This window comes from Theropithecus gelada, chromosome 4 (assembly GCF_003255815.1).
Source record: "Theropithecus gelada isolate Dixy chromosome 4, Tgel_1.0, whole genome shotgun sequence".
Lineage (NCBI taxonomy): Eukaryota > Metazoa > Chordata > Mammalia > Primates > Cercopithecidae > Theropithecus > Theropithecus gelada.
Window position 1 is genome coordinate 55,277,667 of NC_037671.1, and position 15,584 is coordinate 55,293,250.

Sequence of the window (15,584 nt, forward strand, 5' to 3'; positions counted from 1 at the left end):
AGAAGGCAAAAGGCTTGGAACGCCTCATAGTTGCATTCAGCGGCCCCTAATAGAGTTCCCATTTGTCTTTCAGTTCATGAACAAATTCCTTTCCTGCCTGAAGTTTAAGACCCTTCTTTCTTTTTTTTTTTTTTTCAAATGGATTTTCGATCTTGTTGCCTAGGCTGGAGTGCAATTGCACTATCTTGGCTTACTACAACCTCTGCCTCCTGAGTTCAGGTGATTCTCCTGCCTCAGCCTCCCGAGTAGCTGGGATTACAGGCATGCACCACCAAGTTCAGCTAATTTTGTATTTTTAGTAGAGATAGGGTTTCTTCATGTCGGTCAGGCTGGTCTTGAACTCCCAACCTCAAGTGATCCACCCGCCTCAGCCTCCCAAAGTGCTGGGATTACAGGAGTTAGCCACCACGCCTGGCCACCCCTGCTTGATCTTATTGTACTTTATCTGGCCAGTCTTGGTCTCCTTTCTGTAATCCCTTTGTTGGTCAGGAGGACATTTCTCCATCCCTCAGATACATTGTATGAGGACAAAGCCTAAAATTATGCCAGCTGGTGAAAAAGGATGTCTACAGGGTCTAGCACCAGAATCACAAAGCAGAGTAAAGATGGATTTAGTGTCAACAGGCAATAAATCCTTATGAGAGCTCCTTATGAGAGCTTCCCACACTATTCTAGAACACATGATTTCTTATTTCTGTGATGCTGTAGAACTCTTTTGTTTCTTCTTTGAGACGGGATCTCACTCTGCCACCCAGGCTGGAGTGCAGTGGTGTGATTATGGCTCACTATGGTCTTGCTTTCCTGGGCTCAAGCGATCCTCCCACCTCAGCCTCCCAAGTAGCTGGTACTACAGGTGCACCTGACCACGTCCCGCTATCCTGCTAATTTTTGTATTTTTTGTAGAGATGGTGTTTCACCATGTTGCCTAGGCTGGTCTTGAACTCCTAGGCTCAAGAAATCGCTTGCCTTGGCCTCCCAAAGTGCTGGAACTACAGGTATGAGCCACGGTGCCCGGCCATGTTGAACTCTTAACTCTGAATTATATGCTGTCTTGTATCACTTGGAACTAACAGTGTTTTTAAATTACAAAATAAATTCATGATTTTTTAAAAACTCATATTTTCATCTCCCATAGGTTTCCACTGTTAACATATTGGGCATGTCCTTTCAAACTTTTGTTTTCCCATATCTTTTTGTTCCCATACAGAACAAAAAGATAACATTTTTATTTGCAATCCTATTTTACATGCTATTGCTTTTAGTTGTTTTGTTTCATTTGTTCGGTTGATTGGTTTTGTTTTGCTTTTTTTGGAGATAGGATTTCCCTGTGTGGCCCAGGGTAGACTCAAACTCCTGGGTTCAAGTCATTCTCCCCCCTCAGCCCCCCAAGCAGCTGGGATTCCAGGTGCCCACCACCACATCGGGCTATTGCTTTTCATTGTTGATGAGTGTTGGTTCTGGCTCCCCAGCGAGGCTGCTAGTTCCTTCACGGCCAAGTTGGGATATTCCACTTTCCCTCTCCTCATAGAACCTGCTGGGTTTCCAGCTGCAGCATCACAGCCATCCTTGTCCCAAGCACCAACCCTGCTCGGACACAGGAGGGCGCTGAGAAGCTCTGGCTCCACATTCTGATAGAGCTGTGAACATGATGTCCCAGTCTAGTAAGGGTATTTTTGCTTTCTTAAGGCCAAGGTCCCAACTTATTACCCAAATTCTCCTAATTGTTTTTGTTTTGTTTTGTTGTTTAACACGGAGTCTTGCTCTGTCACCCAGACTGGAGTGCAGTGGCGCAATCTCAGCTCACTGCAGCCTCCTCCTCCCGGGCTCAACCTATCCTCCCACCTCAGCCTCCCAAGTAGCTGGGACCACAGGCACATGCTACCACACCCAGCTAATTTTAAAAACTTTTTGTAGAGACAGGGTCTCACTGTGTTGCCCAGGCTGGGCTCGAACTCCTGGGATCCAGTGTTCCACTGCCTCAGCCTCCCAAAGTGCTGAGATTATAGGTGTGAGCCACCTTGCCTGGCCACATTCCCTAATTGGATCTCTGTCATTGTTATTAATAACAATAATCTTAGTAGCTTCCCTTGATTGCACACTTAGAATGAATCAGGCGCCACGCTTAAGCACCTGTCTGTATTATCACCCTTGATCCATACAGCATCCCTATCAAATAGGTACTATTCTTATATCTCTTTTGTGGAGAAGGAGATCAAGACTCAGAAAAGTGATATCACACAGAAATGTAAGTAGTAGCAGAGCTGGGGTAGAACTCAGAGACATGCCTGTTGACCATGGTACTGCATGAAGAGCCCTACGTGTTCAGCATCTGGAGTCTTTGTCTCCACTCTTATAAAATCTGAGTTCTACGTCACTCTTTCCACCCTGTGCCTCCTCCCCTAGAGACAGGAATCCTGCCTTAAGCCAGGTGGCTAGAGGCCCTATTACTTGGGAACTGACCTCAACCACTAATGATTGGATTTCTCAGTATCTCTACTCTTGCATTCCCTGACACTCTGAGGCCTGCCTATTGAGATCATTCTGGGGTTTTTGTTTTTTGTTTTTTTTTTTTTTTTTATCAATAGTGATGCTTTAGGCATTTTAAGCAGGATAATTATTTGGGTCAGACTGTCCCATGCACAGAATTCCCAGACGCAAGATGCCAGCCACATCCCAGTCACAATATCAACCATAACCCACACCTTCATATTTCTACATGTTCGGGAACCAGGGAGGGAGCATTATTGTGCTGCCTTTGGTTTGGGGTGACCATGCCAGACTCTCAGGGCTGACAAGTTTGCCTAGACTATTGCCTGTGGTTTCCAATTCACAGCCTACGAGATACCTTGTTCTACCTAATGGATGAACTTCTATACCTACAGTTCTATCCTTCTGGTATCTACCCTATCTAGTTTCATCCATTTGCCCAGTTCTTCTACTGTGGACTTTTTTTTTTTTTTTTTTTGAGACAGAGTCTTGCTCTGTCGCTCAGGCTGGAGTGCAGTGGCGCAATCTTGGCTTACTGCAATCTCCACCTCCCCGGTTCAAGCGATTCTTGTGCCTCAGCCTCCTGAGTAGCTGGGGCTACAGGCATGTGCCACCATGCCCAGCTAATTTTTGTATGTTTAATAGAGACGGGGTTTCACCATGTTGTCCAAGCTGGTCTCGAACTCCTGACCTCAGGTGATCCACCCACCTCAGCCTCCCAAAGTGCTGAGATTACAAGCGTGAGCCACTGTGCCCAGCTGTTCTACTGTGGACTTTTATTTATCACTTATTGTGTATCTGGCATCTTTCCAAACATTTAGTTCTCACAACCTCTTCATGAAATGTACTATAAATTTGTAGTAGTTGTACATATTTGTTGGTACATATGATATTTTGGCTACACACATAGTATGTGTAATGATCAAGTCAGAGTATTTGGGGTATCCCTCACCTTGAGTATTTACTGTTTCACGTGTTAGGGAGTATTTCAAGTCCTCTCTTCTAGCTATTTTGCAACATACAATACATTGTTATTAACTATAGTCAGCGTAGTCTGCTACTGAATATATTAAGAAATACATGGAATGTTTCACTGACTTGCATGCCATCCTTGTACAGAAGCCATGCTAACCTTCTCTATCATTCCAATTAGCATATGTGTTGAAGGGAGTACTGGTATTATTAAGCTATATAAGTATGAAAATAGCATAAGGAAACTGAGGCACAGAGAGGTAAAGTAGCTTGATGTTTACAAGGTGGTGTAACCAAACTTTTGGCATCAGCAAACTGACATAAGTCAAAGGAAAAATATGAACTGGAGAAGAATGATGTTAAAAGTCATTTCCTTCGTGGGAGAGTATGTCTATCTAACATTCTGATCCCTTCTGGTGTCAACATTCCCCTGCCTCCTTACCTCACCATTTTTTAGGAAATTGCCTTTCCCCCAAGGCTGTCCATTAGAACGTTCTGTCCCTTCTGACATAGAGCCTGACCTATTCAGTCTTTCCCTGGAATTTTCCAAATTAGAGGTGGAGGAATTGCTCTTTCATCTCAGATGCCAAATTGTAAGCCTGACCTCAGTCTTGTGATGGTCATCTCTGCTGTACATGGCAGAATCTGAGAGAATGGAGACAACAAGAGACGAGTGATGGAAAAAGGAAGGAAGGAGGGAGCACTGAACACAGCCAAGCCCGAGGCCAGCTCCAATCCTCTCTCTTCCAGTTATGTGACCCAACAAATATCGTTTATGCTTTCATTCCTTGGAAGTGGGTATCTTCAACTTACCCCTATGAGAGATCTACTAACACACTTCCCACCCGTCTAATCTAGGTAAGCCTGCATCTCGCCCAGATTTCAAAGTAAACCACTCTCCTTTTCATTGATACTTCAATGAAAGTGATGAAAGTGAAGTGGGCATCAAAAGTGACTTCTCTGACACTGCTTAAAATTGGAAAATTCTCTGTAATGTCTCACTGGAATCAATGTGCAGGACACAGGGAATAGTCATTGTAGGCCTCAGTTTACACCTACCCAGCATGCGCAGTTGCTAAAGCAGGTAATCAAGGTACCACTCAGAGATCACCTTTCTGTGTTGTGTAAAACTGAACTTTGGATTTTTCCTTTGGGGTTTCTCAATTTGGAAGCCATTCGTGGCTCTCATGTGGAGTTTCCACAAGTTCTATATAATTTACTTCAGTGCTCAAGACCCAATTGTATCATCTTAAACTGGATTCTGAGCTGTATCTGTTCTGAGAAACAAGAAGTGTTCTCTTTCTAAATCTCTGGGCAGACAAGACAAGCCTGGCTGACTGTGAAAATCCTTAGATGATTGTGGGAATGTTCCTGAATGTCATGGTCCTCTTTGGAAAATATTGTGAAACTTTAAAATATGTAATTATAAGACTTGAGAACTGTTTTACCAATAGAAACTATGACTAACATACGTATATGCAACATCAAAATCATGAACCATGAACCCAAGAGTCAACCCCAAAAAAGGAAAACATAAAAAACAAGCTCCCAAATTCATAGTGGTAGATTTCTAATTTCCTGTAAATTCTTTGCTGTCCTTTTGTTTTGTGCTAAAAGGCAAAAAATGGGGTGTCCTATAAGTTAATAAAAATGCAGCTAAAATCAGAATTGAATCCATTTCTTAAATATTTTTACAAACTGGGAAATCAACACCAACTATTTTTTTTTTTTTTTTTTTTTTTTTGAGACGGAGTCTTGCTCTGTCACCCAGGCTGGATGGAGTGCAGTGGCTGGATCTCAGCTCACTGCAAAGCTGGAATATGATCCTACCATTTCCATGAGGCAGTAAGCTATCCAGTCCTGGCTATTTTTCATACAAATATTATTTATGCTAAAATATAATGGGTTGAGCCAGGCACAGTGTCTCACTCCTGTAATCCCAGCACTTTGGGATTGGTGGATCACCTGAGGTTGGCAGTTCGAGACCAGCCTGACCAACATGGAGAAACCCTATCTCTACTAAAAATACAAAATTAACCGAGCATGGTGGCACGTGCCTGTAATACCAGCTACTCGGGAAGCTGAGGCAGGAGAATCACTTGAGCCCAGGGGGTAGAGTTTGCAGTGAGCCAAGATCACACCATTGCACTCCAGCCTGGGCAATAAGAGCGAAACTCCATCTCAAAAAACAAAACAAAAACAATATACATATATATACACACATACATACATATATACACATATATACGCATAAATATACATATATATATATATAAATGGGTTGTTACTGTTACTTGAGATCAATTAATACTTCAAAATATTTTTCTTATTTCTAACATGCTAAACATAGAGATAGCCACATAAGTAAAAGCTTTTTGAGGTCCTCATGAATTTTTAATTGTACAAACTGGTCCTGAGACCAAAAAAGAAAAAGTTTGAGAACTGGTGGTATAAAGTACTAAGTACTAATTTTTTTTTTTTTTTGAGATAGAATCTCACTCTGTTGCCCAGGCTGGAGTGCAGTGGCGTGATCTCAGCTCACTGCAACCTCTGCCTCCCGGGTTCAAGCAATTCTCTGCCTCAGCCTCCCAAGTAGCTGGGATCACAGGCACCCGCCACCACATCCAGCTAATTTTTTTGTATTTTTAGTAGAGACAAGGTTTCACCATGTTGGCCAGGCTGGCTTCAAACTCCTGACCTCAAGTGATCCACACGTGTCGGCTGCCCAAAGTGCCAGGATTATAGGCGTGAGTCACTGCGCCCAGCTCTAAGTACTAAAATATTAAGCCTTGATCATCAAAGAAGAGGGCTGTTTCTGATGATATTCAGTGTTCTGAGTGCAAACTGCCCCATCTCCTGCCTTCCATAGGCTCCTATCTCCGGACTAGAAAGACACAAGAATCAAAGGGAGGAAGACAAGGAAAAAGAGATGTTTTCAGCGAAACTGCACACTATCAATACCTATATGACAAAATTTCTATCAATGGGAGGGAGGGCCTGACTACAGCAAGGCTTTGGGACACCCAGGACTGATTCCAATAGACATAGCACCCCATCATTCCCATAGTCCAAGCTCCTAACTATCATCAGTGGAGGTGCCCAGCACAGCCCATAGGAGATGGCATCACCAAGGGCAACCGAGGTATCTCCTTTGGCAGGCCATTGAGACCTTAGCAACCAACATCACCAAAGAGGGCTACAACAGTAGAAGAATAAAAGGGTGGATGCCACGTGGTAACTGAGAAGACTCATTGACGAGCACATAGGAGATATCCACTGAAGACAAAATTTAAAATACCTGGAACAGAGATGAGGTCCTGAAGGTGGATCCTAGAGCCAGCAAAATGCAGTCTAAAACTCCTACCCCAATTTCAACTCTGAAGCCTGGTTAAATTACAGATTAGGTGTTTACAATTAAAGAATATTAAGAAAAATGCTTTCAAAATGGCATCTTGGCTGGGCATGGTGGCTCATGCCTATAATCTCAGCACTTTGGGAGGCCAAGGTGGGCAGATCACTTGAGATCAGGAGTTCGAGACCAGCCTGGCCAACATGGCAAAACCCTGTCTCTACTAAAAATACAAAAATTAACTGGGTGTGGTGGCATGCACCTGTAATCCCAGCTACTTGGGAGGCTGAGGCAAGAGAATTGCTTGAACCCAGGAGGCGGAGGTTGCAGTGAACCGAGATCATACCACTGCACTCCAGCCTGGGCGACAGAGTAAGACTCCATCTAAAAAAAAAACCATCCTGGCTAACATGGTGAAACCCCGTCTCTACTAAAAATACAAAAAACTAGCCGGGCGAGGTGGCCGGCGCCTGTAGTCCCAGCTACTCGGAGGCTGAGGCGGGAGAATGGCGTGAACCCGGGAGGCGGAGCTTGCAGTGAGCCGAGATCGCGCCACCGCACTCCAGCCTGGGCGACACAGCGAGACTCCGTCTCAAAAAAAAAAAAACAAAAAAACAAAAAAACAAAAAAACGAAAGTATCTTGTTATTTGCATGATGAGATTACAGATAATGTTTATTTCCTTTTTTATATTTCTCTATAATTTTCTAAATTTTCTATAAGAAGCATGCACCCTTTTTAATAATGTGATACTTTTTAAAAAATCAATGGTATAAAGTAAAAATATATACTATTTACATGGTACCTTATAGCAGCAGTGTTTAATTTTTTTGGTCTTAAGATCAGTTTATACTCTTAAAAGGCTTTGAGAGCCTTAAAGAACTTCGCTTATATGGTTATACCTGACAATATGTACCATAACAGAAATTAGAATTGAAAAAATGTTTAGGCTGGGCGCAGTGGCTCGCACCTATAATCCCAGCACTTTGGGAGGCAGAGACGGTTGGATCACCTGAGGAAAGGAGTTCAAGACCAGCCTGACGGACATGGTGAAACCTGTCTCTACTAAAAATACAAAAATTAGCCAGGCGTGGTGGTGTGTGCGTGTAATCTCAGCTACTTGGGAGGCTGAGGCAGAGAATTGCTCAAACCCGGGAGGCAGAGGTTGCAGTGAGCTGAGATCGCGCCACTGCACTCCAGCCTGGGTGATAGAGCAAGACTCCGTCTCAAAAAAAAGAAAAATTTTTAAGCAACAGTTTTTAGATTATTAATTAATCTAAAACAATAGTAATAACACATTACATTTTAACATAGATAACATTTTTCTGGAAAATATTTTATCTCCAAAAGAATTAATGAGAAGAGTAACAATGTTTAACATATTTGCAAAATATCTTGAATGTCTGACCTATTAGAAGATAGTTGGATATCTTCCATCTCCTTCTGCATTCAATCTGTTACAAATATCACATGTCCCATAGCTTCTGGAAACTCTGTTGCATACTTGTGAAGAAAGGCAACTAGGCCAGGTGCGATGGCTCACACCTATAATCCCAGCACTTTGGGAGGCTGAGGCAGGAGGATCACTTGAGTCCAGCAGTTGAGACCAGACTGGGCAACATAGCAAGACCCCGTCTCTACAAAAGCTACAAAAAATTACCTGGGCGTGGTGGCACATGCCTGTGGTACCAGCTACTTGGGAGGCTGAGGTGGGAGGATCACATGAGCCTAGGAGGTTGGGGCTGCAATAAGCCATGATCATGCTACTGCACACCAGTTTAGGCAACACAGTGAGACTCTGTCTCAAAAAATAATAATAATAAAATAAAAAGAAAGGCAAATAACATCTTAATATTATCACAAAAGTAGTTTTGATCTTGGGGCCAGGTGCAGTGACTTATACCTGTAATCTCAGCACTTGAAGGCCCAGGCAGGATTGCTTGAGCCCAGGAATTCGAGATCAGCCTAGGCAACACGACAAGACCCTGTCTCTGCAAAATACACAAAAGTTAGCCGAGTCTGGTGGTACACACCTGTAGTCCCAGCTACTTAGGAGGCTGAGGTGGGAGAATCACTTGAGCCTGGGGAAGTTAAGGCTGCAGTGAGTTGTGATCACAGCACTGTACTCCAGCTGGGGTGACAGCAAGAGACCCTGTCACCAAAAAAAAAAAAAAAAAAATTGCAGGCATGGTGGCTCATGTCTGTAATCCCAGCACTTTAGGAGGCCAAGACGGGTGGATCACTTGAGGTCAGGAGTTCAAGACCAGGCTGGCCAACATGGTGAAACCCCGACTCTACTGAAAATACAAAAAATTAGCCAGGCGTGGTGGTGCGTGCCTGTAACCTCAGCTACTTGGGAGGCTGAGGCAGGAGAATCGCTTGAACCCGGGAGGTGGAGGTTGTCATGAGCTGAGATTGCGCCACCGCACTCCAGCCTGGGTGACAGAGCGAGATTCCATCTCAAAAAAAAAAAAAAAGTTTTCATCTCAGAAACCTCCCTAAAGGGTCTGGGGAGCCCCAAGACTCCCTGGACCACACCATTGCTTTATGCTCTACAAAATACATTCACAAATTTCATTCAACTCTCCCAAAAATATTTTAGTTGGGCATGTTTTGAAACAGATGAAGAACCTGAGATTTAGAAAGATTAACCAGTTCATCCAGATCACATGCTCAGATTTCTGTGTTTATACTCTGAATCTAGGACTGGATTCCAGATAACTACGACATCTCCCCTGTAAAAGCTTTTTGATCACTCACCTTTACCTAGATAAGCAACTGCCTGGGAAACTCAAGGAATTTTTACACAATGATTAGAATGGCTAATATTTTAACTCTAGAATGTGGTAGAAAAATAGAGATCCAAAGAAGTTATATTAAACAGCATGACAACAGAAAAAAAGCACAAGTCTTGGGAGGCAGGAGTCCTGAAGTCTGGATGCCAGTCCCCCATTTGCTGTGTGACTTGAGACAGGTGGCTTTACCTCTCTGGGCACTAGGATTGCTTAATCTGAAAAATGAGCTGATGATCTCTTACCAGCCTGAAGGCATGGGCTGGATCGGATGATTGCCCAAGATCCCTCCCAGTGGAAAGGCTGTCATTTACCAAAAATCCCAGTCATTTAGAAGGTTAGGAATATAATTCAACTGAGATGGACTCTCCTTTTGAAAGTGTAGTCCCCATAATTTTGCTGTTTTCTCTAATGTAAAATTTGGAATTTAGGATTTATTGAAAGCAATTTTAGTCAGCTTTTCTTTAACTCCTTCAAATTTTGTCCAGAAAACTCAGGCTTCAGAATAATTTCAGCCTTGAAATCACTTGAAAAGCAGGTATGTAGGAATCCAATGCAATTCAACACATCCCACGAGTTTTAAGTTCGGTAATGTCTACTGTTGTGTAGCAGATGTCATGCACACTTCATTTTCTTTCTTTTTCTTTCTCTTTTTTTTTTTTTGGAGTCTCGCCCTGTTGCCCAGACGAGTACATTGGTGCAATCTTGGCTCACTGCAACCTCCGTCTCCTGGGTTCAAGCAACTCTCCTGCCTCAGCCTCACAAGTAGCTGGGATTACAGGCGCATGACACCACACCCAGCTAATTTTTGTATTTTTAGTAGAGACGGGGTTTCGCCATGTTGGCCAGGCTGGTCTCAAACTCCTGACCTCAGATGATCCACCCACCTCGGCCTCCCAAAGTGTTGGGATTACAGGCATGAGCCACCGCATTCAGCCACTTGATTTTATTTCTAAGCTTTTTCTTTTATTACGGTAAAATATACACAACATAAAATTTACTCTTTGAAACGTTTTTAAGTGGCAGTTCAGTGGCGGTAATTACACTCAAATTGATGTACAACCATCATCACCATCCATCTCCAGAACTTTTTTATCAACCCAAACTGAAACTCTGTATCCATTAGTAGTAACTCTCAATCTCCCACTTCCCCCTAGTCCCCAGCCCCTGGGAACTACTATTCTACTTTCTGTCTCTATGAATTTGCCTATTCTAGGTATCTCGTGTAAGTGGATTATACAACATGTGATCTTTTGCATCTGGCTTATTTCACCAAGCAGAATGTATTTAAAGCTCACCCATGTTGTAGCATGTATCAGTACTTCATTTTTTTTTTAAGTGGCAAAATAAAAATCACATAAAACTTACTATGTTAAACATTTTTAAGTTCAGTAATGAGCACATTCACATTGTTGTGCAACTATCAACACTGTTTACCTCCAGAACTCTTTTCATTTGTAAAACTGAGATTCTGTCCATTAAATAACCCCCCCTTTCCTCCCAGTGCCTGACAACCATCATTCTACTTTATGTCTGTAGGTACCTCATATAATTGGAATCACATAGTATTTGTGTTTTTGGGAGTGGCTTATTTCACTTAACATAATGCCCTTGAGGTCCATCCATGCTTGTAGCATGTATCAGAATTTTCTTCCTCATTAAGGATGAATAATATCCCATTGTATGTATATACCACATTTAGTTTATCCAGTTACCCATGGATGAACATTTGGGTTGTTTCTATTGCATTTAATTATTTTAAAGCCTTCATTTGCAGATTAGAGCAACTCCTGAAAACTGTTGAAGTACAATCTAGTACTAATATAATGTGCTGTACACAGGTAAAGAAAAAAACAAAATAGAGTTAATGGCAGTAGGCATGAATCAGAGAAGTATGCACTGAGTTATTTCAAGTTTGAAAAGGAAATTCCAGTGTTTAAAAAAAAAAAAATGAAGCCAGATTTTTGTCTGTTGTTTTTCTCTAAAGGGATGTTACTAAATTGTAAGTTTCATAAGGTCAGAGACTGTACAACTTTTAACTGCACATTCCATATTACACCTTGCGAAGTTCCTGGAAAACACCATTAACTTATCTATAAATACACCAGCATAGCGTACAATTAAGAAATATCTTCATCTAAATTACCACATTTGATTTTACGACAACCTGACAAAATGGGCAGGGCAAGTATTTGTGCAATCTTGTGGACAAAGAAGCTGAGGATCTCAGCCATTAGCTCATTTCCAGGCAATGAGAGAGCACGGACGCCAATAGAGGTTTGTAATGCCATTCCCAGCTCTGTCCCTCTGTTTCTCAGCAGTTGTGAATGAGTATGTAAAGTCACTTCCTAAGTATCATTTCATCTTCAGACACAGGAACATAAGCTAGACAACATCTTAAGATCCTTCTGATCATGAAATTTTGTGTGTGTGTGACAGAGTCTCACTCTGTCACCCACGCTGGAGTGTAGTGGTGTGATCTCAGCGTACTGCGAGCACTGCCTGCCGGGTTCAAGTGATTCTCAGCCTCCTGAGTAGCTGGGATTACAGGCATGTGCCACCACACCCAGCTAATATCTGTATTTTCAGTAGAGATGGGGTTTCATCATTGTTGGCCAGGCTGGTGTTGAACTCCCGACCTCAAGTGACGCACCCACCTTGGCCTCCCGAAGTGCTGGAATTACAGACGTGAGCCCCCGCACGCAGTGATCATACAATTTTATGTGACAGTCTCCCTGAGAGCAAATACTTATTTTTGAATATGAAGGTATGTCTATGTGAGATCAGACCTACTAACGTATATTTAGAAAATAATAAAATGACCTCAACTTCTGTGAAAGACCCTGCAAAATGAGAGAAAACCAACAAAAAGTGACAAGGAAAGGAGGGGTTATATAGGTTAGATAGGAAGAACATTGATTGCTCTTTGATTCTTGTGCTTAGTTTAGAAAAGGTAGGTATTAAATTCATTATAGGTATGGTGATTGGTTCAAGCAGGATTACTTAGAGCAAAACTATGAGTGCTCCTTGAGTGCTCCAGCCTTCTTGGGTTTCCTCTCTGCAGATCCTTGGAATGTACCTTTCTCAGCTCTACCCAGGGGCTCTATACTTTCAAGCTACCCAGTGTGCCCAGCCCCACGATGCACCATCTGAGCCCTCTTCCCAGATAAAGCCCCACCCTCTGTTTCCTCATGAAAACTTGGCTACTTAGAGCTTCTGGTTAAAAATGACAGATTGTTCACACACATTTATTTCCCCTCCTTCCCAAAACTCTGCTAGAGTAACTGTAAAACAGGGTAAAATAGTGTTAGGCATCACACTGATCAGGAAAAGGTAGAGACATTCCCCCTAAGAACTGGAACAAGATAAGGATGCCCACTGTTACCATTCCTACTCAACACAGTACTTGAAGTCCTAGCCAGAGCAGTCAGGCAAGATAAAATAATAAAGGGAATCCACATTGGAAAAGAGGAAGTCAAACTCTCTCTCTCCACTGATTATATAATTTGATACCCAGGCACCCCTAAAGACTCCACCAAAAGACTCCTAGACATGAAAAACAACTGTAGTAAAGCCTCAGAATACAAAATTAACATACAAAAGTCAGCAGCATTTCTATACACCAATAACATTCAAGCTGAGAACCAAATCAAGAAAGCGATCCTATTTACAATAGCCACAATAAAATAAATAAAATAAAATAAACACTTCAGAATGTATCTAACCGAGGATGTGAAAGATCTCTACAAGGAGAACTACAAAACATTGCTGAAAGAAATCAGAGACAACACAAAGGAATAGAAAAACCATTCCATGTTCATGGATTGGAAGAATCAATATTGTTAAAATGTCCATATCGCCCAAGGCAATCTACAGATTCAATGGTATTCCAATCACATTACCAACATAAGTTTTTTTGAGACAGAGACTTGCTCTGCTGCCCAGACCGGAGTGCAGTAGCGTGATCATAACTCACTGCAGCCTCGACCTCCCTTGCTCAAGCAATCCTCTCTCCTCAGCCTCCTGAGTAGCTAGGACTAAGGTGCATGCCACCACACCCAACTAATTTAACAATTTTTTTTTTTTTTTTCTGAGACAGAGTCTTGGTTTGTTGCTCAGGCTGGAGTGCAATGGCACGATCTCAGCTCACTGCAACCTCTGCCTCTTGGATTCAAGCAATTCTCCTGTCTCAGCCTCCCGAGTAGCTGGGATTACAGGCATCTGCCACTATGCCCAGCTAATTTTGGTATTTTTAGTAGAAATGGGGTTTCACCATGTTGGCCAGGCTGGTCTCGAACTCCTGACCTTGTGATCTGCCTGCCTTGGCCTCCCAAAGTGCTGGGATTACAGGCGTGAGCCATCGCACCTGGCCAACAATTTTTTTTTTTTTTTTTTTTTTTGGTAGAGACAAAGTCTCTACAAAATGTTGCCCAGCTGGTCTTTTACTCTTAGGATCAAGTGGTTCTTTCACCCCAGTCACTCAAAGTGCTGGGATTACAGGTGTTTGCCACCAGGCTCAACCACAGTTTTTCACAGAATTAGAAAAAAAATTCTAAAACTCATATGGAACTTAAAAAAGGACTTGAATAGTCAAAGCAATCCAAAGCAAAAAGAGCAAAGCTGGAGGCATCGCATTACTTGACTTCAAACTATACTACAAGGCTATAGTAACCACCAAAACTGCATGGCACTGGTACAAAAATAGACACACAAACCAGTGGAACAGAATAGAGAACACACAAAAAAAGTCACATACCCACAACCAATTGATCTTTGACAAAGTCAACAAAAATAATCACTGAGGGAAAGGATACCCTATTTAATAAATGGTGCTGGGAAAACTGGCTAACCATGTGAAGAAGAATGAAACTGGACTCTTACCTATCACCATACACACAAATTAACTCAAGATGGATTAAAGACTTAAATGCAAGACCTCAAACTATAAAAATTCTAGAATAAAACCCAGGAAATACTCTTTTGGAGATTGGCCTAGACAAAGAATTTATGACTAAGCTCTCAAAAGCAAATGCAATAAAACCAAATTGATAATTAGGACCTAATTAAACTTCTGCACAGAAAAAAAAAATTAACAGAGCAAACAGATAACTTACAGAATGGGAGAAAATATTTGCAAACTATTCATCTAATGACAAATATCCAGAATCTAGGAACTTAAACAAACCAATAAGAGAAAACCAAAATAATCCCATTAAAGAGTGGGCAAAGGACATAAACAGACACTTCTCAAAAGAAGACATACAGGCGGGGCATGGTGGCTCATGCCTGTAACCTCAGCTCTTTGGGAGGCTGAAGCGGTGGATTACTTGAGGTTAGGAGTTCAAGACCAGCCTGGTCAACATGGCAAAACCCTATCTCTACTAAAAATACAAAAATTAGCCAGGTGTGGTGGCACATGCCTGTAATCCCAGTTACTTGGGAGGCTGAGGCAGGAGAATTGCTTGAACCTGGGAGGTGGAGGTTGCAGTGAGCCAATACCACTCCAGCCTGGGTGACAGAGCGACACTCTGTCTGAAAAAAAGACATACAAGTGGCCAACAAACATGAAAAAATGCTTGACATCTTTCACTAATCGAGAGTTACAAATCAAAACCACAACGAGGCCAGGCATGGTGGCTCACGCCTGCAATCCCAGCACTTTGGGCAGCTGAGGCGGGTGGATCACTTGAGGCCAGGAGTTCGAGACCAGCCTAGTCAACATAGTGAAATCCAATCTCTACAAAGAAAAAAAACAACAAAGAAAACCCACAATGAGATACCATCTCACACCAGTCAGAACGGCTATTATTAAAAAGTCAGAAAATAACAGATGTTGGCAAGGTTGCAGAGAAAAGGGAATGTTTATATACTCTTGAGAGGAATGTAAATTAGTTTAGCCCTTGTAGAAAGCAGTTTGGAGACTTCTCAAAGAACTAAAAATAGAATTACCATTTCACTCAGCAGCCTCATTACTGGGTATATAAC

General features: G+C 42.2%; 1 pseudogene; it reads right to left on the reverse strand.

Annotated features, from left to right (window-relative positions):
• Positions 1 to 3,561: 3,561 nt before the first annotated feature.
• LOC112623927 lies at positions 3,562 to 3,661 on the reverse strand (annotated as a pseudogene).
• Positions 3,662 to 15,584: the final 11,923 nt, after the last annotated feature.